The sequence below is a fragment of the Mastigoproctus giganteus genome, chromosome 5 (genome assembly GCF_048544385.1).
Source record: "Mastigoproctus giganteus isolate SK-2022 chromosome 5, ASM4854438v1, whole genome shotgun sequence".
Taxonomy (NCBI): domain Eukaryota; kingdom Metazoa; phylum Arthropoda; class Arachnida; order Uropygi; family Thelyphonidae; genus Mastigoproctus; species Mastigoproctus giganteus.
This window is the reverse complement of record NC_143579.1, coordinates 137,455,241-137,480,846: the sequence shown is the minus strand read 5'-3', so window position 1 is coordinate 137,480,846 and position 25,606 is coordinate 137,455,241.

Below are 25,606 nucleotides of genomic sequence, written 5' to 3'. Positions count from 1 at the left end.
TCTTTTCAATCACACTATATATCATCTCCCTCTACTGTCCGCCTTCCAGGGATATAGATGACTTCCTAAGATATATTGAGTTTGCCATTGACCTTCTTAACTCTAACGGTATACTTACAACAGCAGACGTTAATGCCAAATCCCCATTATGGTTCTCAACTTCCTTGGATGCACGTGGGCGACTTCTAGAGGAATTAATTCTGAACAGAAATTTAACCATCCATAATCTACCCAACAATCTTCCGACATATTGTAGCACCACTGGACAATCTAATATTGATGTCACACTAACCACCAATGACCTCCGGACATGCATCCGCGATTTGGTCACAATACCGGACTGGACGATAAGTGACCATCGGGCCATCTATTTTCACGTTGGGACCAGGCTAGGCTCCTGCCGACAACTACTAAGGAAAGAGTGACAGAATTAGTAAGGTTTTCCCTAAGAACAGTCGACTGGAATGCCTACGACTTCTCCATCAATAGAGACTTTCCAACACATGACCCTCTCCAATATGAAGAAGCAACACCAGAAGAATACAGTGAAGTAATACAAACAGCAATTACCAGAGCCTCGTATAGAGCAACAAGGAAGAAAGTCCCATGCAACAGACCTTGTGCATGGTGGAACACGGAACTTATGACACTAAGGAGGGAAGTCCACCGCGCACGAAAGCAGTATCAGAACCGACGAACCTGGCCAGCAGCAGACGTCGAAAGGCTACACAGGGAATACTTGAATAAAAAGAATACATACACCAAGGCAATAGCAACTAGAAAGCGAGAAACCTGGGCTACATTCGTCCTAGAATCTGGAAATTCAAACCCCTGGGGGTTACTGTATAAAATCACACGGGGGAAAACCTTCACAACACATATCTCTGGCACTGTCCTGGCTGATCAAAATGAAACCACCAACTGGACTGACTCTGTCAGTGCCATCATAAATAAGCTCTTCCCGGACGACAACCCTCAGAATGACTTGCCGGAACACAAAAGTATCCGGAAGAAGAATGCCGAATATAAAACACAGACCCAAGCTGAACCCTTCACCAGTCTGGAATTGAATCAGGTCCTCAAAAAAGTAAATACGAAAAAGTGCCCGGGACTGGATTTAATTAAATATGCCTTCATCATTAGATTTCACAAATTAAAGCCAGAACATCTTCTATTATTGTACAATAAATGCCTCCAAAAATCAAAGTTCTCCCAGCCCCGGAAGGTTGCACTTCTCCGCCTAATACCAAAACCAAATAAACCAATAACGAACCCTCGTTCGTACAGACCAATTGCCCTGCTGGCAAGACCTTGGAAAGACTAATGGCCATCCGAATCACGAATCTCTTTCTCTCCAAAGGTATGATTTCACCAGCCCAATATGGATTCACCCAGGGCAGATCATGTGAAGATGCCCTCTCTGATTTGATCCTGCATCTGGAAACTTCGAAATCCAAATATGAACTCGCTCTGTTTATTGACTTCGAGGGGGCCTTCGATAATGTATGGTGGGAAAGTGCATTGGAACGTCTTCGCACAGCAGAATCTCCAAACAATCTTTACTGGCTGTTCAGAAGCTACTGCTCACAACGTACAATAGTAGTTAAGTCAAAATATCGCCAAGTACTTAAACCCATCCACCGTGGGTGTCCCCAGGGCTCTGTCCTGGGCCCTTGGTGTGGAATATGGTGCTCCAGAGCTGGCTCAGCAACAGTTTTGAAAAAAAGAAAATCATAGCATTCGTAACGACCTCACCATCGTGATCGCTGGTCATTCCAGATCAGCCCTCGAATCCACAGCACAGCGAGTACTCAACCATCTATCTAATTGGACAACAATCAACAAATTGCAAATTAACCCTGCCAAAACTTAGATGATGGTGTTTAAAACCCGACTCGACTTACGAAGGTCTCCCCAAGTCAAAATCAATGGAATCCAGCTAACCTTCATAGAACAGACAAAAGTCCTGGAAGTAGTAATAGACAACTGCGTGTCTTTCTTCCCCCATCTACAGCATCTGAGTTCCAAGACCAAAAGGTTTTCCGCCGCAATTATACGGATCTCAAGAAGTGAGTGGGGACTATCAAAACGAACCCTTCTTCTTTATTATAAAGCTGTCTTTCTCCCAATAGTAACCTATGCTGCCGGGGTCTGGTTTCACAGAGTTCCCATCATTAAGATGAAAGAAAAGCTAAACTCTTTACAAAGGTATTCCGGCATCGATCCTGGATATAGAACTCTCACTAACTACGGATATAAAGCAGGAGAAATCTCGATGTCTCAATAAACTCTTTAATGTATGGCAGACCAGATGGGATTCTTCTACCGTAGGGGCTGTAACTCGGAGTTTTCTTCCGGGGGTAACCTTTGCAACCACTAAAAATAACGCCCGATGGTTCTCCCTCAGCCTCCAATCTTCCTTTCTCATTACCGGACACGGTTCTCTAAATGAGAAACTGAATACACTGGGACTCATCGACACTCCCTACTGCTTTTGCGGACAAAGTGAAAGTTGCAAACACTTGCTTCTGGAGTGTGTAAATAAATAAATTTTCTGTTTATACTCCGGCACGACAACCAAGTCAGTAGAGTTTACAATAAATCGTCAATACAAATATTTATCGTATTTAGTAGTCACGGGCTTGAACCCCGGTCCACTCAAGGAACGCGTGCGATGCACTCTCGCTCCTGACCACTGGGCTACATTACAACGATATCAGAAACCGTCTCCAGAATAAGATCCAGGACTTCCCACCAGCAGATCTGTATCAACTGATATGTACCCCGAACAACCTCGAAGCCTTCCAGACCTTTGCAGCTGAGGTATTTGCGTGGAGGAGGAGACTGATCGCCAATCACCGACGTGGAAATGCCGATCATTAACAATTCCACTGCCAACTGAAAGTCACTCCTTCTACTGACTGTTCTTTTTTTTTTTTTTTTTTTTCCCTAATCTCCGTTCTGCACTGTTTCCGGGTCCTACCCTAGAACTAGGAGCAGCCTTGGCTCACCTTTTCTTCTTTCTCACTCTGTGCAAGATAGATAACCACTCTCCCATTTTTTTTTTTTTTTTTTTTTATTCTCTCTCTGCTGGCACCCGACTTACAACTTCCTCTTCACTGTAGCCAGGGTGTGGGATTAAAATTATTTAATTATTCTTTAATTATTTTTATTTATTATTATTATTTATTTATTTTTTTTATTATTTATCATTTATTATTATTTTTTTTTCATTTACTTAGCTTCATTTTTTTTTTTATCTCCCCTCTATCCTGCGTTCTGCACTGTTTCCGGGTCCTGCCCTGGCACTAGGAGCAGCCTTGGCTCACCTTTTCTTCTTTCTCGCATTTTTTTTTTTTTTTTTTTTTTTCTTACTCTCTCTCTCTGCTGGCACCCAGACTTACATCTTTCTCTTCACTGTGTGGGATTAAAATTATTTATTTATTCTGTGATTAATATTATTTTTTTTTTCATTTACCTAGCCTCATTTTTTTTTTTTTTTTTTTTTTTTTTACTCGCGCTCTGTTCTGACACCTGGGATTTGGGCTGTCATTGGTGCCAGACAGTCTCTCTTTTTTTTTTTTATCACAGGGAATTTATTTATTTATTTTATTTTTTATTATTATTATTTATCATTATTATTTATTATTATTTTTATTTTTTATTTTTATTTATTTAATATATTTTCTTTTTCACCACGGGGAATTATTATAATTAATTATTTTATTTTATTTTATTTTTTTTATTTATTTATTTATTTATTTATTTATTTTTTTGCACCACTGGAAATATATTTTGTTTTTAGTTTATTTACTTTTTATTTATTATTTATTATTATTATTATTTTATTTATTTATTTTTTTTCCCTCTCCGGAGTGGGCCCCCAGAGAAATCTGGCCCTCCTTCCCGTGGTGTGGGCAAGTACCCAGAATCATCTGTCCAGATGACTAATGCTTCTGGGTAGCCAAGAGGCCAGAACAGAACAACAGAACACACACATAATACACACAAACGTACGTCACACATATCTGTCCCGTTTGTAGTGATACTGTCTTCACAGAGACACGAGGCGGAGATGAACCCACGTTCTAGGAGCCGCTCTTTACAAAAACAATGTCCACATATACACGTACTCATCGAAAACTCCACGGCCAAGTTTGAATTGGTAATTTTTGTCGATTTTGAGGGAGCGTTCGACATTGTCTGGTGGGACGGCGCCTTGGCGCGCCTCCCGTCTGCCTGCTGTTCCCATTAACTATATAAGCTCTTCTTTAGCTACTTCTCTGAAAGAACTGTTAACTTAAAAATCTCAGTACCAGCATGTCCTCAGGCCTGTCTCTTGGGGTATTCCCCCCTTGGGGAATGCCCCCAGTCCTTTGAGAACACCAAAGTTATAGCCTTTTCTGATGACCTTGCGATCGTAGTGTCTGGCAAATCTAGGAGCGCCACTGAACACAACGCCAATCGGGTCCTGTCCGATCTCTCCTTCTGGGCAGCCTAGAACAAACTCCGCATTAATACAAGTAAAACCAAAATGATGCTCTTTAAGCACAGGACGTCCACCACAGGTTAAAATCTATGGAATCCGGCTACCCATAGCTACTCAAACTACAGTTATTGGAGTGGTTATTGACCACAAACTGAGCTTCCTGCCACACCTCACCGATCTTTAGATCAAAAGACAAGAATTTCTCTGGTTCCATTATTCGTATCTCCAGGAATGACTGGGGCCTTTCCAAGAGGACGCTTGGTCTCTACTATAAAGCAGTCTACATGCCGACTGTCACTTATGCGACCCGCGCTTGGTTTCCCCGAGTGGGCCTATAGTGGACATAGTGTTATTGTTATGCGATTATCGTGGTTTCCCACAAATCCGCGTTAAGTGCTCTGTTAACATTGCAAAGCCAGTCAGTGTGGGTTGTGTGAGTAGTATGTTGTTTGACTGGCCTCTTTGTTACTGGGAGGCGCGATCACCAGGAAAGAACCTCCCAGCATCCGTCCACTGACACGAGGAGTCGGACCAGGGAAATAAAAGACATCTGACGGGCGGTCCACCTTCCTGCAGGAGCGAGAGTGGGGAGGGCCAAGGAAAGAGCAGAGAAGAGACAGGAAAGTGGAAGACAGGGAAGACAGCGGGGATGACGTGTAGGCGTCCCCCCCAGGCGAAAGGAGCAGGGAGAGTGCTAGGTGCAGTTGTGGGAGTCCTGGAGAAGGACTATGGGTAGGGAGAAGAGAACAGATAACTAACGTTCAAATTAAAGAGTCCGGGATCGTCACAGTGGAGAGTCATGGAGCGGCATCGAGAGGGCTGGCCGCAATTTGCAGTTTCATGATGGACGTTTCCGGTGCTGGGTATCAGTTGCTGTGTGAAGGAAGTTATCCAGGAGTAGTGTTAGGGAATTGCAGGTGATGCCAGCGACGACGAAAGACCTCGTCAAGATGAGAGACAGATTAAGTTCCATCCAACGTACAATGTTACTGACAACACTTAGAGTTTGCAGAACATTTTCTACAGCAGCCATCTAGGTCATAGCCGGAACTCTTCCTCTGGATCTGTATGCCGCCTACAGAGGACTAGTACTGTATTTAGAATTAAAAAGAACATGCCCACTAAGTAGCTTGACACCGAGCTTGATCTTGACGCCGACCCGAAAACTGAGAAAGCCAGGTGGTACAACGAGTTAGTGAACATTGGCAGACCAGCTGGGATACGTCCCAGGTTGGGACAGTTACCAGTAGATTCCTTCCCCACCTCACCTTTACATCCTCTAAGTCCGTCCAATCCTGGCTTTCCATCACTCTGGAGACTTCCTTCCTTCCTGGTTACAAGACACGACTCTGTTAATGGAAAATTGCACCAACAAGGCCTCTACGCGACTGACCTAGTGTAAGTGTGTGTTGTCGTCTTACGGCACCAGGGGTTTCCCCCATCTCCGCGTTGCTTTCAATGTGGTGAACCAGTTCCCTGGGAAATGCCATAAAGATTTAAAAGTGTGTGGGAATTGTTCATGTGTTGTGTTCTCTATCTACCGTTCATCTGGTCATTTAGCCGTTGGACCCCTCAATAGGGGTCCAACGGCTAAATGACCAGGAGGCAGACTAGGAACCCAGTAGCTGTAGATTCACTCTGGCAGGTCTTGCCGCTTAATTTCTAGGGAATATCGCTTTGGTTTGCTTGGCCGAGTTTTGGGCGTAAGGTAATTTTATCATTTTAAAGTTTTTGATGTGTGGGGCTTTCGCTATGATGAAGGTAGAGAGGGGAGGAGTAGATAGCCCCAGTTTTCAGTGGGGCATGTCCATGCCCCACCAGAGTAGAAGTTTTGGGGGTGGAGGAGAGGGAACAAAAAACGTCCCCCCCAAGGAAGTGGAAATAATAGGTGAAGAGGGCTAGGGTGTCCTCTTCAGATCGCCAACGGGCTGTTTGCAGCTGTGCTGCGTTTAGTCTGTTCTCTGTTCCCCGTGCTGCATTCTGTTCTGTTTTCTCACACATGGGGTGAGCCCCGTCCTTGCTTTTCTTTTCCGTGTGATCAGCACTCTTCTTGTCCAAGTACTGGTCCTCTGCGGGGTTTCAGTTTTCTGTCACATTTGGCGGCGATTTTTGTCAAACTCTGTGTACGCTGCTGTAGATAGCTATTAATGTTTTTCTCCTGGTGACTAGGTCTTGCGCATACTGGGAGAGTACCCTGTATTCATCCTCAGTGTCCAGGAAGTGGTGCTCCAGTCCTTTTGGGAAGTATCTCAACCTTATTAGTAGCCCTCTGAGGTCTTCATAGCGTTGATAATCATAGACTATGTGGCTCCAGCTTTCGCTTTCCCCACATATGCAGTTGGGGTCCTCAACTAGTCCGAAGCCAAACAGCTTCCCCTTGTAGTGTCCGTGTCCTGTTAATAGTGTTGTCATATGGTACCCTGGGAAGTACCACGGTGGCTGCTTTGGGTATATTTCCGGAGGTCTGACAGAACTCTTTTTGTTTCGCCTTTTTGTAGTCTCTGTCCACCTTCTCTGGCAAAGATCTAGGAGGTAGATCTGTAGCCTAATTTTTTCATGTTTTAGGTTGCCCGCCTGGTCAGTCGTGTATCCTCGGTGAGTAGCGGCCACTCCCCTGGCCAGCAAAAACAGTAGCCCTGCCCGAACTGCCTCCAGGTTCAGAGGGAGCACTCCAGCAAGTACCTGCAATGCTGGGGTACTTACCGTGCTGCAAGCGCGCGTTGTTGATAGTAGTATGGTCCTTTGGGTCATTTCTAGTGTTCTTTTGTTGACTACCAGTGTCGTTTTTGGATACCACACCACTGCTGCGTAGGTGATTGCTGGCAGGAATGTTGTTTTATAGTAAAGCATCAGTGTTTTTTCTTGAGTCCCCAATCTTTCCTTGTGATTCTGGTTACCAGTCCAGAGTATCCTCTGATTTTTCTTCTTATGTATTTCTAGTGCGGCGGGGATGTCAGGTTTTTTTATCTAGGATAACGCCTAGATACTTGATTGTTACATTGTTGATTTTAATTTTCAGGGGTCGTCGTAGTTGTAGAGTCCCCTTTAAGAGGATCGATGAGGTCTTGTCTGACGAAATTTTCGGCTGGTTCTTTGATGCCCATTGCTGCAGCCGCTGCAGTGCCTGATTTGCCAGTGTCTCCAATTGGACCCTGGATTCCGCCTCTACGGTCAATATCAAATCGTCCGCGAAGGCGTGTGCTGCCACAGAACCCAGGTGCGTCGTCAGGAATTCATCGAGGACCATTGTCCATAGGAGCGGCCCTGGCACCGACCCCTGCAGACATCCTCTGTGCACCGCTCTTGATATTTTTTTATAGTACGTTGATTTCCACTCTTCTTTGCCTTAAATAGCTTTCAATTAATTTGTAGAGGTTAATAGGCACCTCAGCCTCCCTCAACCTTGCCAGGACGCTTGGCCACCAGAGTGAATCAAACGCCCCAGCAAAGTCAACAGAGATGAGCAGCAGATACTTTCGTCTACAATCCTGGAATATCCTTAGCAAGTTTCCCAGTGCGTCCACAGTTGAGGATCCTGGTCTGAAGCCATACTGATGGCATGTAGGCCTGCGCTTCATAGTGTTTTATAACTCTCGCATGGAGTAATCTTTCAAACAATTTGCTTGCCACTGGGAGCAGTGCGATGGGTCGATATGAATCCGGATATTCTGGATTTTTGGTAGGATTTTTCAGTATTAGTTTTAAATTTGCTGTTTTCCATGCAGTTGGGAAATGTCCTGTTTCCAAGCATCTATTGTATAATGTGAGGAGCAGGTGCGGCTTGTATTCCACGGTTTTCTTGAGTATTTCAGGCTCAATAAGATTGAGGCCCGGGCATTTTATATTTCTGACCCTACTAGCGGCCAGGGCGAGTTCATCCAGGGTGAAGGGGGGGCTCAATCGCCTGGTTTCTGTAGTTATCGTTTCTGTCGCATGTCTGTTGCTTAGCTGGCATAGTTAGCATATCTGGTTTTTGATATATTGTGTCGAGTATGTTATTCATCGACTGCTCCCAGATTGTGGTGAGATCTTCTTGCCGAGTCCTAGTGGTAGCAATCACCTCCCCCCTAGGCAGTCTATTGGTTGTTACCTTGTAGACAATGCCCCAGGGGTCATTGTTCCCTGCTGTGGAGACCAAGGACTCCCAAGAGACTCTTTTACTTCTCTTTATGGCGTCAGTGTACCGGTTTCTTATTTGTCTATATCTTTGCCCCAGGGCTTCAACCTCATTTGCTGGCCATGTTCTTCGGGCCCTCTGGAAGCCCTTCCTACTCTTGTTCATTTGTCGCCGGAGCATGGAAATGTTCCGGGTCCACCAGTGGACTGCCCCAGCCGGGGATGGTTCTTCCTGATAGTTTCGTTGTTGATGTCTATCATCAATTTAGTACTTGCCTTCTGCAGTTCGTTCCGATTATTCTGTGGATCCAGGGACGGAGGTTTGTTGTTAACCGCTGTAGTTAGTAGCTCTTTGTATTGGAGCCAATCTGCCTTGGCAACTGCGTATCTGTGTGGTGTTTGTATATTTGCTGTTATTCTTGGCAGCGTTCATGTTACTTTGCAGGTGATGATCCTATGTTCCGAGGTGGTCCAAGCGTCTTCCACCCTCCAGTCGGTCACGTGGTTCGCCAGGTTCCTAGTTGCTAGGGTGATGTCGATGGTGGCCTCCCAGAGGATGTTGCAGAATGTTGGCAGCTGGTGCGGTTGGTTCAGTACAACAAATTGGGATCCTATCAGATAGTTTTCGAGTTGCTGCCCATTTGTTGTTCCTCTTCTGTCGGCAGTAACGCTGTGTCATAGTGGAGAGCGACAGTTTACATCCGCTCCTATAATTATTTTTTCATTCGGTAGTGTGTTTTGGAGACGGCGCAGGTAGTTGATTGTGGTCTCAATTTCCTGTCCTGGCCTGCTGTAAAGGGCCAGTACATATAGGGAGCCTAGTGCTGTAATGAGCTGGGCAAAGGCAGCCCAGGTAGTGCACAGCTGAGTTACTTTTTTTGCAGTGATTTTGGTGTTCCTGACTAGGACCGCTGCCCATGGGGTGTCCTCCTCCGTGTGGACGGCCTTATATTGCAGTGGTACCCCACCACCCGCTTTGCGTGAACGTATGGCTCCTGCAATATGATTATGTCTGTGTCTTCCTCATCGGCCCTGACCCGGATTTGGTCTGCTACTGTTTTGGATCGTTGAGCGTTAGTCTGGATTATTTTAATCATTGCTATATTATACTCTTTATTTCTTGTCCCCGTAATCGATTCTGTTCTGATATATACTTTTGGCTGTAAGGCAGACTGGACACTTCGGGTCCTTCATTGAATGCGCGTGTTCTATTTTCATTGCCTTACAGTTTGCACAGGTGGCTTCCTTGTCTTTATGTGGACAGTCTTTAAAGGCGTGTCCCTTCTCTGTGCAGTGGCCACAAGTTGGAACTGTCTGGGTGCAGACATGCGTAGTGTGTCCGAACGTGCAGCATCTAAAGCATTTCGGAACCACCACTCGCTCCCGGAATCGGTAGCTGCCCCACTCAATATATACCCTTGTTCTGTCCTTTAAAACTTGCCACGCTTCCGGTATAAGCTCCACGCTCCAGTTGTTGTTTATTCCTCCTCTCGCCTTTATATGAAACTTTGTGGTTATTACTTCGTGAAGAGATAAAGCCGACTTACTGCTTCTTAACCAGCTGTTAAATGGTACTCTGAATTGCCCTCATCTCGTCTCACAAATAAATTTCAACGCTCCGACAAGAGCGTTAAGAAACCATCCACTGCTGAAACCATCCTATGCGAGAACAAATTATGGATACAACAACTTCTACAACAGGACTGCAAGATCAATGAACAAAACAAATATTGAGATTTTGACACCCCCGGACACTTCAAGAGGCAACTGAAATTGCTAACCTCATCCGGTACCTGACTTAAAATTGTATCTTCTTGCAAGTTCAAAGACTGTGATTGTGTAATGTGTGTGAAGAAATACCAGTGCTCTGCCTTACTCCTACCTGTTAACTTAAATAGGACGGATGAGTCCTACTTTTACTTAGTTTTATTTTATCTGTACATTTACTTTTTTCTTTACGTTGGGAAATGTATACTCTAAGCTTCTGCTTTGAAGCTGTGTAATAATGCCTTGTAGCTGCACTCTCAGGCACGTTTGTTTGCTGTTTGTAGCTGTTAACAATAATAATAATAATAATAATAATAATAATAATAATAATGATAATAATAATAATGTCGTGTGTTTCTTTGTCTGGTATTTCCTTTGCAGATTCCTGAGGCAGATTCCTCTTCGGCCAGCTGGGCGGCTGTGACTTCTGGATTGACGTCATAGATTATTATTGACGGTCCCTTTCTTTTGGGCGGCTGGGCTGTTAATCCTAGAGCGTCTATTTTGGGGTTTTCTATGATACTTTGTATTTCTTGTCTAGTTTCGGTTTCAATTACTAGTCCTACGTCTCTCATCTTCTGTATTCCTTTTATTCTTGTATTTTTAAAGTCCTCCCTCATATTACTAATTACTTTTGTCTTTAATTCCTCACTAGATAGGATCTTGCCAGTCTCCTTCGGTCGGAGTATCACCAGGTTTGGTGTTGGTTACAGTGTTTTCCTCTTCTGGTGCGTCTCTGCGGTTGGTTGGGTTTCTGTTGCTATTGGGATGCTCAGCGCTTCCGAATATGTCGAGGCGCGCTGTGGCGTTTGTTTTTCCCCGCATTCTTTATATGCTTGTAGCCGTGAGTTAGCTTTCTGGCTTTCTACATACGTGTCGTGGAGGATCGTCTCCATTTTGTGAAATATGGTCACTATTTCCGACCTCAGTCCTGTGGATACTCGATCGGGATTGTCCTTAAAGATATGTTCTAGGGCCGTTTTCAATACGAGGGTTTTCTCATAGACTGTACCCTCGGGCGGCGTGTGGTCCAGGGGCGGCTCCTGCTGTTTATCATCATTTACGTATCTTTGGGGCGCAGCTAGTTCCGGTTGTTCTCTTGCTTCCGCTGTGAACGCTTCTTGTACGTGTGCTGTAAGCTAGAAAAGAAGCCATGCTGAAGCTGTTACTAACTTAGGAGTAAGTTAGTAACAGCTTCAGCATGGCTTCTTTTATTAAATTGAGTGGAATACACCTGGCTGTCACTGACTTGCCGCCTTCTAGTACGCTGCAGTGGGCAAGGCGGCATCAGGTGGGAGTCAAGCAGCAGTTTGGGAGGTGGGCTCAAAGTTGAGTGGGAAGGGCTTGCTTACCCATTCGCCGGCTTTTTTCGGCAGCAGTATGCAACGAATTTCGCTCGGGCTGCACTTGATAATTTTTTTAGGCTTATGTAGGAAAGACCTGAACAGCTCTGGCAAATTTGGAATTTGCATTTGGAGCATTTAATGTATGCACCTTTGTTTTCTTTGTTGATTTCGATTTTGCATAATCTGCAGTTATGTACATTTTTATAACGTGTTGCCCCTTCCATAATTGACAAAATAAATGAAAATGAACTCTTCGTAATTGGTGGCCACACAAAAACTTAATCCTCTTAGTCACTGATGCAAAGTAAAGTTTTCTCAAAGGATGTGCGGGACCTCCTGCTGTAGAGTATTGCTGCAGGGAAATGAGGTGACATGAAACAGAGAGAGACTGTGAGAGGAGATGTTACTGGTCAGCGAAGCTAGTGTCCACTACGGTGAAGCAGTAAGTGTAAGTGTAAGTGTTTTCAGTGTCTAACGGCACCAGGGGTTCCCCCCATCTCCGCGTTGCTTTTATTGTGGGTGTACCAGTTCACTGGGAAGGCCAGAGATTTAAAAGTGTATGGATTATGGAAGTGTGGTGTTTTGTACCGTTGTTCCTCTGGCCATTTAGCCGCTGGACCTCTTCTGCGGCCCAACGTTGCCCCACTTACGCCCCGTGGAGGCAGACCAGTCTTCAGTTCACTCTGGCAGGTCCTGCCACCTAATTTCCTAAGATTTCAGTGGCTAGGACATTAAAAAAAAAAAAAAAATTTTTTTTTACACATATATGTGTGATATCTCTCGATTGCGTAGGGTGATGTCGCTTGAATAAGGATAGACCGAAATATGGGCGTAAGTTAATTTGGATTCATTGAATTTATGTGTGTGGGGGAATTCGCTTGTGTAAAGATAGAGAGGGGGGAGAGAATGAAGACTGGGGGGTTAAAGGAGGAAGGATAAGGCCAATAGAGTAGGAGGCCTCAATTTGGTGTCAGCAGGGCATGCCCATGCCCTGCCAGAAGGAAGAATGGGGGTGGCGTGGAGGGGAGGAAACAGTATGACCGTTTCCACCCCCTGCCGGGGTGGGATAGAAAGGGCCGGACAAGGGAGCCAGCACAGGTCGCCAATAAGGCGTGTTTGCAGCTTGGCTGCAGAGTGGTGGCTAGGCCAGCAGGTTCAGGACAGCATCACAACACTGGCCCCACCAGGAGGTACATCCAGGGACAAGGTCTCTACTGACTTGTTCACAGATCGGTTGAATGCCGACGTTGGTCATGGGATCAAGGTCTCATCCAGTTTGGTCGTGGTCATGGTCCTGCATCAGGCCTGGGGAGGTTGGGTCATTGCCCTTAGCCGGGTAAACAGTTCATGTGCAAAGCACGAGAGGGCCTTGTAGTGCTCCTCCTCATGTAATATAAGGTGCTCCCGTTCCTTCGGATTAAAGCGTATCTTTGTGATGAAATGACATCTGATGTCCTCAAAGAGGGTACAATCGTGCATTAGGTGTGACCATGTTTGGTTTTCTCTGCAGTGGCATAATGGGGAATCCCTGATGCAAAAGTTGACAGCTTGGCATTAAAAGAGCCATGCCCTGTTAGAAGAAAGGTGATGTAGAGCCCCGGTGAGAACCAGTTTGGCTGTTCGGGATACACTTGGGTAATGTCCGGGATGAACTTCCGGGTTATCACACCTTTAGTTGAGTCCGCCCAGCGGGACTGCCAGGTTTGTTGAAGATATTTGGTTAGTCGTTTCTTTTCTGCATTGCTGTTGTTGGTCGGGTCTGTGGTGAAGCCAATGCAAGTTACACTGTTCCCTCTTGATAGTTGATATAGCATGCCACAGCGGACAATCTCCAGGTCCAAGGGTAGGAGCCCCACAAGGGCCTGCAGTGCATGTGAGCTGACCGTGCAGCATGCTCTGGAGACAGTGAGTAAGATGCTGCGCTGTATCGTTTCTAGCTTTCTTTTATTGACTGCGGTGGTTGCTTTTTTAAACCAGATCCCTGCTGCATAGCTGATGGCTGGAATGAAGAAAGCCTTGTAAAAGAGGATCAGGGTTCTTTTCCTTAAGCCCCAATCCTTTCGCGAGACTCTTGCTATGAGGGCTGAGTAGTTTTTGATCTTTTTTTGTAGATATACGAGGTGTGGGGTGAATGAAAGATTTTTGTCAAGGATGATTCCTAGGTATTTTAATTTCGTGGTCAGTTTTATGGTTTTTCCTTCTATTTTTATCTGAGGTGGCCTCCTGATATCAAGGGAGCCTTTTAAAAGTATTGAGGATGTCTTATAAGGTGGAGAGTATCTATGGCCCTGTTTGCAATAGCCTCAAGTTGTGCACGATTGTCCGCCTCCAGCATCAGGACCAGGTCAACTGCGAAGGCTTGAGCATCTGCTCCGTTTAGATCCTGGTTGAGGAAGCCGTCCAACACCAAGTTCCAGAAGAGAGGCCCCAGGACTGATCCCTGTGGGCATCCCCGGAACACCGGCCGGGTGAGTTGGCTATAGGGTGTAGATACTGAGATCCTTCTGTCCGAAAGATAGGTTTTGATGCATTGGTATAAGTTGCTGGGAATGTTTGCCTCCCGGAGTCTGCCGAGGACACTTGGCCACCAAAGTGAGTCAAATGCCCCGGCAAAGTCGATGGAGATAATAAGGAAGTATTTACTATTGCTGTGTGTAGCTGCATTTATTATACGTTCCAGGGCATCCACGGTGGAACATTTTCGTCGAAAGCCAAATTGCTTGGGAGAGGGGAGGCCTGCTTCTTGGTAGTGAGCTTGTATCCTGCTGTGTAGTAGGTGTTCATACAATTTACTTAGTACTGGCAGTAGGGCTTTGGGTCTGTATGACTCCGGGAGTTCCTGTGGTTTCTTCGGGTTCTTCAGTATTAATCTACTTCGTGCTGCTCTCCAATCATGGGGAAAATATCCTGCAGATAGGCAGTGGTTATATAAGTTTAATATAGTTGTTGGGATATATTCCACGGTCTTTTTTACAATTTCTGGCTCCAGGTGGTCTTCGCCGGGTGTTCGCTTATTTCTTATTTTTGCTGTTGCCAGATGGAGGTCTTCAAGTGTGAACGGGTCCTCCCGATGTGCTGGGCAGTAGTTAGTATTTTCCCACAGAGCAGAAGTTGCTCAGGAGTGTGGTCTGGGGGCAGTTTCTGGAAGGTGGTATTCAGAATATTGTCTATAGATTGGTGCCAGGATGTGGTATAGTGGCCATCGGGTGTCTTTGTTGAAGATATTACTTCTCCTTTTGATAATTTATTAGTTGCCACTTTGTATACAACCCCCCAGTGGTTCTTATTTCCTGTTGTTGAGACTAGTGTCTCCCATGAACATTTTTTTCCGGATGTCAAAATAAAATACATCGCATTGTGCCTTATCTTGAAACGCAGTTTGGATGCGTACAATGGTGTCAGCTAGGCTTGTTGTTGTGGAGCGCCCTCTAGGACCAAAATGCATATTGACAGGCGCGTTAGCGAAGATTGCATGTTGAAGTTATGGGAGCATGATTTTTTCAATAATTTTAGTAATTATTGACGAAACAGCAATTGGTCGATGGCCGGGATGGTTATTTCTGCATATATATATATATATATGCAGAAATAACCATCCCGGAAATAACCATATATATATATATATATATATATATATATATCGGCTTTCGTTTAGATTTAGCTCATGGCACTTGTATCTTTACCCTGAAGTATAATCAACCAGCCTATTTTCCTGTGCAATAATATCTTCTATTAGAATTCTTGGCTTATACCCTTCTCTCCAGTGCATATAGCCTTACACATATATTATTTATTAAGTTGTCCATATTTTCTTATATCACAGTCTGATGTAATGTTTAATTGTTGGTTCGATGGCAATAATCAGTTCTGTTAAATCTACTTTACGTAATAGTATTAACATAATGCTGTTCTATATTTACATAACTTTACTTGCCTTTACTTCATATATTGAACTAGTTTGTTCACATTTTATTTTAAATATATACGAGGGATGTTTGAAGATTTAGCGGCTTGAGTACCGCAATGATAGTGGCAGTGTTAACTTTTTTTGCAATAAATGTATAACACTTCAAATAGTATCTTGTCTTGAAATGTATGAAACACACAAAGTCTTGAAATAAATGAAACCCACAAAGTTTCATGCAGTATCAGTAACGACTATTTTTAATTCGTGTCCAGTATTTTCGCCGTAAACATCTTTGCCGTAAGCATTTTTGCCGCATAATATTATTTTATAATATTATTTATCATTATAATACATTATATTATTATAATTATTATAATACATTAGTTATTATATTATATTATATTATATTATATTATATTATAATATTTATAATATAATAATTTTTATAATATATTATATTATTATAATTATTATAATACATTATATTATTATAATTATTATAATATATTATGTTATTATAATATTTATAATATAATATTTTTATATTATATCAACTTCCCCTTCCCATTTTGCGTTTATTATAATAATTGACGAATCAATCGCCTTCGGCAGACAAAGTATTTAAACTAGTTTGACAGTTTGGTTTCATTTCTCCATTGACGAAGTTCTCGCAGAACCCCCATTTTTATATTATATAAATCTTAGCCCTCATAAAGGTCTATACAGTGACGAGTAGACGTGGTGGTCTTAAAATAGTGCATAATAACAACAATCTATATTGACTTGATAGAAAATACGGTGATAAAACTTACTGGAAGTGTGAAATAAGAGAGTGTTAAGCCAGATTGCATAGTATACTAGAAAATGATAACATATCAGCTTGCAGATCCTTCGGTGAGCACAGTCAACCCTGCCGTCCGTCAAAAAACAAAAGTTTACCAAGCTATGGCAAATATAAAAGAGGCGGCTACTAATTCACAACAGTCTTTGTCTTCGAAAGCATTAATTATCGATTCTTTAGCTAATTTAGATACAACAGCTTGTTCTCTAATGCCGTCTTTACCAAATTTATCACGCAATGTTAGAAGTTGGAAGCAAAAGAAGAATCAAGCTCCTCCTATCCCCCAAAAAAGAAATGGTTACGTGATTCCTGATGAGTATAAGCTTCTTGAAATTGGTGAAATTTTTTTGTTATTTGATAATGGAGAACATGATGTAGACAGAATTTTGGTATTTGGAACAGAATCTGGCTTAAAAAAATCTGCATCCCTCGTCTGTTGGTTTTACTTCCAGGGAAATCCGAAGAGACTTACAGCAGATTTTTTTTATATCGTAAAGCAATTACGTCCGATATTAGATCCTGAATTCTTAATGATCGACTTTGAGAAAGGAAGTATCGTGCTTTCTCTAACATATACCCGAATACAACTATAATCGCCTGTTTGTTTCATATGGCAAAAAACATTTACAGCAAAATCATTGATATCGGACAAAAGTTGCGCTTTCAAACAGATGTCGAATTTAACCGTGAAAATTAAATGCATTACAGCGTTAGAATTTCTTCCAGTTAGCGACGTTATTGATGGCTTTATTGAGCTGACAGATGACGATGATTTGCCCCAAGAGTTGGTTTCTTATTTTGAAACACACTGCATTGGAGAAGAAAGAGGCCGAGGGCCTCGAAGGTGCAGAGTTGACCCCACATTTCCCATAGAACTTTGGAACGTCTATCAACGGGCATGTGACAATATGCCAAGAATGATCAACAGTTTAGAAGGCTTTCATAACGCAATACAAAGCTCAGTTACAAATATGCATCCTAGTATTTGGAAACTGAACCTGTCTTAATGAAGGAAGAAATTTAAGCGAAAAAGAAAAAGTGCGATGCCGAACGAGGTGACGAATCAACAATCATATAAATGTATAATGCTATGAACGAAAGACTTCGAAGACAAGTGCTTATGTAAGATCCACAAAATAAAATCAGTTATTTGCGCTGTATTGCCAGGAATCTACTCACATTTTAAATGTATTCAAATATTTTGTATTTTCATTTTTCGAAATAGTCTTTTTAATTTTATTATTAATTTTTCATGTTTATTTATGTTCTTTTTAATGTCCCTCTTTTATTTTTCGTTATTTTATCTTTTACGGCAAAATTGCCTTACTGCCAATTAGTTATGCGGCCAAAATGTTTGCGGCAAAAATGCTTGCGGCAAAGATGTTTACGGCGAAAATACCTAGAACCTTTTTAATTACAGGTCTTTAAGTCAACAAAGTTGTGTAAATGAGGAAAGGTAGACAAAATCATTAAACCTCGCAATCATTCAATATTTGAGGCGACTAACGCCAAAGGCAATTCATGATGTTACGATATTCGGGAGGATGCTCCCTCTTATTCCATGATTAAGAAGTGGGCAGTAGAATTTAACCGAGGGAGCGAGAACCTGAAAAATTCGTAAATATTGTAGGAAATATCCTCATGAAGACACTGCATAAGGATATTTCGCATGGATCTATAAAACGACTGGTGATTTCGATCAATTTTTTTCACAACGTTCCTGTTACATCTGGAGTCAATGCATTGTGATAAGCGGACTTTATCACAATGCGCCGACACTTGTGTGCCAAAGGAAAGTGTTATTACTTTCCTTTGGCAAAAAAGGTTCGTGAGGTGCGTGGCATAATTCGCAAGCTGCCGTGTCGTAACTGTCCTCGATATAATGACCTTGCCTCCACCAACTCCGCTTTTATAAACAACTAGAGAACAGCCGGAGGAAGCTGGGCGCAGGCAAATACATTCCTCTGTGTCGTGCAAGCGTTTGAAGTTGTAAACATAAGCTTCATTTAAGTGAATTAATTTATATAATTTTTTTTTGATTAAGTGACGTTTGTAGAAACGAACTTCTTTAATATTTCTGTTTCGCATCTTCTCCGAAATGTACCACCAATTAACTATACTTTCAATAAGCTAGCCTCATTGCAGTTAGCTAATTGAAAGAATACGGGTTGCTTTATCAGAGAACAGGTTTAGAGGGGAACAGGCATTCTGTGTGTTATCAGACACTCAGTCTAAAACACTGATGGATCCAATAACTTTCTATTTCAGAAGATTTAGAAGTCCGGTTGGCCTGCCTCCCATTCATGCACACCTTCTCGATGGTAAGCCCTGTTACGTCACTTAGGTAGCAAAGAACGTGTAGAATGGTTCTCTTTAAGACGCCTGGTCAGCGTGAAGAGGAAAGACCAAACTCTCCAGCACATGACAGCACGACGAAACAAATGGCTCTCAGTCCCCAGCGGCTTTCACTCCCCCTCTTATGGCAGCGAGAGAATCAGAGTGGAAGCAGACGGTGCTAAGAATCTCTGGGTACGAACAGGTTGCCATGCAGGGAAACTGAACTTGGCCTGTTACAACGTATGATCGCTCATCAGTGAAGACAGAGAGTAATTGGAATATCATCGGTTTGGTTGAAACAACAAGAAGAAATGAATCACTTATAAATTTATCAAGTGGAAATCTGCTGTACATTAAAAGGAGCGAAGGTGGAGTGGGCTTTCTGGTCCATAAAGATGTAAAACACAACATTTTGAATTAAAAAGTACATAAACAAGGGTGTCAAGACTATTACTCAGGATTTCTAAGAGGTAAAAGCTAAAGGTTATAATGATTTATGCACCAACACCGAGCCATGATGATGAAGAAGTTGAAGAAATGTACACCGATTTTGAGAGTCTTCTAAATGAGCAGAAAGCCCACCACACTATGATTATGGGGGAGGGGGACTTCAATGCTAAGGTTGGAAACAGACAAAACAGCGCAGAAAGGGGAACTATAGGAAATTTTGGAATTAGTGAAAGAAATGAAAGGGGTGAAAGACTTGTGGAATTTGCAGGATCTCGAGGAATCTCAATAACGAACACTTTTTTCAAGAAAATTGTAAACATGGAAGTGGACATGGAAGAACCCAAATGGCTTAACAACTAATGGCTTTACGACTTCATCCTCACTAAAAGAAGATATATTGTGAATGATGTTACCGTCCTGAACAAGGTAAACGTTGGAAGTGATCACAGAATGGTAAGATGCACACTTGATATAGATGTAAGAAAAGAAAGGAAAAAACTGACTCGAGGAAATAAAAAGGACTTTGAGATAACAGAAGAGGAGAAAAAGCAAAGCAGTATGTACTGGAATTTAAGAACAAGTTTGAACTTCTGCAGACTGCTGAGGACCAAGATACCGACGAGGAATATTACAACTTTCTGAAAGTGATAAAGCCCAAGAAACCTATAGGCAAAAATAAATCCAAAGAAGAAAAAATTAGTCAAAACACACTTGTCATGATGAACCGAAGACAAATGAAGAGCAAGATAAACATTGGCAAGGAGAAAATTGAATATACTGAATTATGCAAAGCCATTAGAAAGTGACTCAGAGAGGACATAAGAATATTTTGTAAGGACCCATCCTTACAAATATTATTAATAGTGGCTTTGTTAAGTATTGGAAATTATTTGTATTTTTAAACAGTCAGCCTTCAGCAAAAATACTGGGTTTTTAGAAAACAATAGACTGAAAATTGTAGTTCAGACACTCCCAGCCTTAATTATATCTCTTGTTCGGCCAAAAATCTTTAAGTAAGTCTTTGATTGAAATAGCAACGAGTGGGAAACGGTTTAGAACCCGCGGAACAATGCATTCACTGATCTGAAAAAAATTCATAGTGAAAGTATTCTGAGCGAAGGCAGAACCCCACCCTTAATCAAACAATAGACCGCTACGAAACCCATTTGGGGAAAGAGACAGCACATGATAGTGGAGGATATTCAAAAATGGGAGTAAGTACTTAAAAATTTCATGGGGGATTAAGGGCATGTGCGGTCACAAGAAGACCCGGAACTTCCGGCCATCCTTCTAGAAGGATCGCGAAAATTCTGGATGTCGGAAGTTCAGGCAACAAAGGACAATAGGAATGAAATGAGCGAATGAGATAGGAGATGAGAGGAGCGAAGTAGCGAATGATTGGTTAGAAATGAGAGGTAGTGGAGATACAAAAGGGGATGTGAGGCGAGGAATAGGGGTTCCCGAAAGTTTTCCTGATAGGGTGTGTTCCCGAAAGTTTTCCTGATAGGGTGTGTTCCCGAAAGTTTCCTGAGAGCGAAGGTTCCCGAGAGGTTGTTCCAGTGTTTGTTATGAGGATGGTCCCTAAAGAGGTGGTTTCCTGAAGAGTAGGTTCTGATAAAGTTTAGGTCTGTCTGTTAGAGTTAAGAAAGTTTGGCAAAGTTTTAAGATGGAGTAGTCAGTTGTGAAAGGTTAGATAAGTTTTAAGAATAGGAGTGAACGGTTAAGTAGTTGTTTTATAAGGCTAGTGATGGAAGCGACAGTAGAGCAGTATGCGGACAAGTGCGCCAAAAGGAGAAATAGAGCCTTGGGCAAATAAGTGAAGTCTAAGGAGAAATAAAGCCTAGTCCGTCATCAGAAGGCAGTGACATTGGCCAGTGTGCAGAAAAAGAGCCGTGAAGGTAAAGTTGAAGACCGAAACCGAGTAGCAGTATCAAGGACCATATGATAAATTCCTAGAAGATGTAGATGATGCCCTATTCAGACGAGAACAGCAGCCCCAATAAAGAACGGAAAGCCCCAGCGGAGGGATCATGTCCATTATTAGCAGTAAGTGTCTGATTTGTATTCCCATGTATTTTAAAAACTCTAGAGAGAGGATAACAAATACAGAAAGAGCAAATTGTAACAGATTTATATATAATAAGAGACGTACATAAAAATGAGTAATTATGATAAGGGAAGGGGTTTCATAGAGGTAGTAAAATACCCTGATTAACGGAAAGTAAGATAACAGTTTTGGAGGGAAGTAATTAAGGGAGATTATATAGAGAATGTGATATAAATATATATGATGTCTAAAATGTGGTAGAATGACAAGTCAGAAGTAAAGTTGTTAGCATAAACTTAGGCAATGAGATGTATATTGATTTAAAGGATGAATGCGAATGTATTAAGATAAAAATCTAAATAACAGAGATTTATCATAAATATTGCTAACAGAGGAATAGCCTTGTATAAAGGAAGAGTGGAAGATAAGTCTGACCTATTAGAATATAAGGGTGATTTACTTAGAGAATATTTGTATTACGTAAATTATGGAAGTATTATTATCCATGTGATGTAGTGAAGGACAATGTAAAAGAGTATAGCTTAACCTAGCCAAACATTTTATATTTGTACGGTGAAGATAATATTATCAACTGTTATATGTACTTAATTATTCACCAATTTATTTCATGTAAATAATCTTAATAAACAAATTGTATATAATGCATATGAGTTGTGTCAGTCATTTTGAACACAGAGCCTAGAGCCCGGGTGAGGAATATAACCACTGGAAACCCCCCCGAAATCTAGAATCTTCTGAGAGATTAACAAGTCAGGTGTTAATGTGGAAGGGGGAGAATTAGGGGGAAAATAAATATAATACAAAAATAACAAAGAGGGTAAAATAAATAACATTTAAATCCCCCCCCCCTACAATTTAACACAAGAAAAGTATAACAAGCATTAAGGGAAAACAAAGGAGTTAAATCAGCAGCCATGAGCAGAAAGACAAATGATACTGAAACGGAAGAATAGCGATGGTGTACTTATGAATAGCAGAGGTGTACTTATGAATAGCAGAAGACTACTATAGAGAATTATACAAGGAGCGAGGAAATAATGAGTGAGCTAGACCCTCAATACCTCATACCAGTAGTGAAGATGGATCGAAAATTAATGACACATACGACATACCCGATATCCTTCCTGATGAGGTAGAACAGGCGTTGAAGAAAATGAAGAATCAGAAAGCCCCGGGGGAAGTTGAAGTTATTGTAGAATTGTTAAAATTGGGAGGAAGAGACATGACACAAAAACTGGCAAGACTCTTCACAAAATGCAATCATAAAAGGTGTGACGCCTAAGGAGTGGAATAATGCAATCATAGTTTTGTTGACTAAGAAAGGAGATAAACCATAAATTGGAAATTATAGACCAATTAGCTTGTTATCCCAAATCTATAAGTTGTTCACAAGGGTCATTACTAATAGATTAGAAAGAATACTTGATGAGAATCAACCGAAAGAGCAAGGTGCTTTAGGACAGGATTCTCAACTGTGGATATCACGTAATATCACAGCTAATGAAGAAAGCAAATAAATATAAAACACCATTATGCCTGTCATTTGTGAATTATGAAAAGGCATTTGACTCCATACAGCATAAGGCAATATTTCGGGCATTGGAAAGATAAGGCATAGATGCCCCATATATTTTGAGACTCATCAATCGCTCTCGGTGGAAACGGTAGTGTGTGCACAGATCACAGAAACATTAAAAGTTTTTTGGGACCCTTGCATAAAAATTTGCACAATCTGCCTGACTAACATGACTTATCAAGATTCGTGTACTGTATTTGGTACACGAAATTTTATTAAAAATTTATAAATGTTTTGTATCATCTTTGAGTACCTCCACGCACCATTATTTTCACTTAAATATTGCACTTGTAAATGTGGACAACACTTGGGTCATACAATGGTTTGAGTGGCACATATTAAAATTTGATTTGTATGCTTAAGAAATCTCTGTTGGTTTCTTTAGATGAAAAGGTTTGGAAATATGAGGAAGAGACAGTGCATCGATCCAACAAAAAAAAAAAAAAAAAAAAAAAAAATACTATTATTTTCCACAATAAACGCAATCTATTATTTGGTACGCTTTAAGGGAGGTTGTTAAACTTCCTGGAAGGACGTCTCTTGGAATTTACAAACGGCTCTGACATTTGTGATTAAAATGTAACACCCTCCCACAGAGAATATTTCCGGATGTCAAGGAAAAATCACTTCCTTGCACACCCTTTATGGTTTATTTAGAATATAATGGGAGCCGCTGTGTTTAATGCAGCGTGGGCGAATCTAAAACGATGAGGAGTTCTGGTTCCTCCTCGTGTCTTGCATGTGGAATTAGTCTCAGTGCTCAAGTGAAGAATATTTGGGATTCCTCAGAAATGTATCACACTATGAGTTATTATTTCGGACACTATTTTTAAAAATTCATTACCTTTTTCTTTGTGGATAATCGTAATTCTTTTATTAAATTTACCAAAACGTTCACTTTGTTTTCTTTTATATCTCTTTCATAACCAATATTGTTATATATGTATAAGAGGCGCGCTCTATCATTGTCGTGCTCTCTCTCTCTCTCTCTCTCTCTCTCTCTCTCTCTCTCTCTCTCTCTCGAATAGTTCCACGGTTATTTTCAGTATTGCATGAATGCCGTCTCTGTTACCATTCTAATACATTGAAATGTCTCAGCACGAGACTCCAGAAATAACATGACTTCTTTAGATTAAATCTTGTACGATTTATGAAGAAACAAACTGAGCTTGGTTACCATTCTAAGATTTTGTGCAGTTATACTGATACCCAGATTAAAGTACTAAGATTATTAACTTTTAGTGTTTGGGATTACCATTTTAAAATATATTATTTATATATAAAAATGGAAAAAAAAATAAAAATGAAAAAAATACAAAAAAAAAAACAAAACACCCATTCAACTCAGATGATGATAAGATCAATACGATGATCCTATTGTCCAAAATGAACCCAACGTTCTGAGAGACATAGCCATACACTATCTACTTGAATTAGAATGTACCAATAAATATAGTACCATAGCAGCTACTTATCTAGATATAGATATTTATAAAACAGATAATAAATTATTCACTACAGTATACGACATACGTTAAGAATTTAGTTTTGAATCCGTTATTCCAATATTTCAAAAAGAATTCACAGCAATATAATTATCTGACAGAGCTTTAGATTGATAAAAAAATATATGATAACGTCAATTGAATCGTTATTGAATCGCTTAGAGACTTGAGATCTAAACTGATTAAGAATGATTTTCCATCCAAGTTTATCTCTAATCATCTGAACTGCATATTAATATTGCAATTAATAAGTGGCACAATAATATAAATCCAAGTTACGTGATAGCTAATGTATGTACTAAATAAATATTTCAGTTCTAGTGGCCCTCTCTGTTCACTATATTTTGCTTCTTTTAGTTCACAAAGTTCTCTCTTATTACAGTTCTATTGGTTCTCTAATCTCTCAATTGTCATTCTGAGTAATTGCACATATGTAAATAGTAGGCATTTCCCTTAGAGCATGTTACATATAGCTTACGCTGTTTGAAAATGTTGCACCTGTATTAGTTCTTAGGACAGTAATTAACTTTAGTTTATAGGTATTTCAATTCAATTTTAATTTAATTTATAGGCATTTCATTTTTAATTTGCATATCGACCTTTCATCCTAATTTTGAGAACCAGCTAATATCTTTCATAGGGTTTTGAACTTAGTAAATTTAAGAAATATAGAGGGTGATATTTTCTAAAATTTTCAGTTATTTATTTACACTGGTGTTCAAAGAAAGTGCATCACCTGTGAATTTCACATTTCTAACCCTTTTTCTCAATGGTATGTTACATTAATGACTAGCGTCACAAATAGAAATATAAACAAAAGATATTTATTAATAGTTAAGGCAAAGCTAAATAATGTTTGACAGTTACTCTCAAAATATTCCAAAATGAGCATTTGCAACCTTTATATAACAGTTTTGGTAAACACAACAATTATGGCTGAAATGTTATCAGAAGCCCTCAGTTTGCTTCAGTTTATCATTCTAAATGGAAAATAAAATGAAAAGTTCACCAGGTGCAAACTAATATTTAGTTGAACCGCCTCTGGCCCTGATGACAGCAGCACACCAGACAAGATCAATTTCTGAACATAATCAACTGATACTTCGTGGTTTCAAATACGAATTATGACTTCCTCAAGTTCACGAAGGGTCTTTGGTTTGTTTCTGGCAACTGCAGATTCCACACGATGCCAACAGTTCTCTAT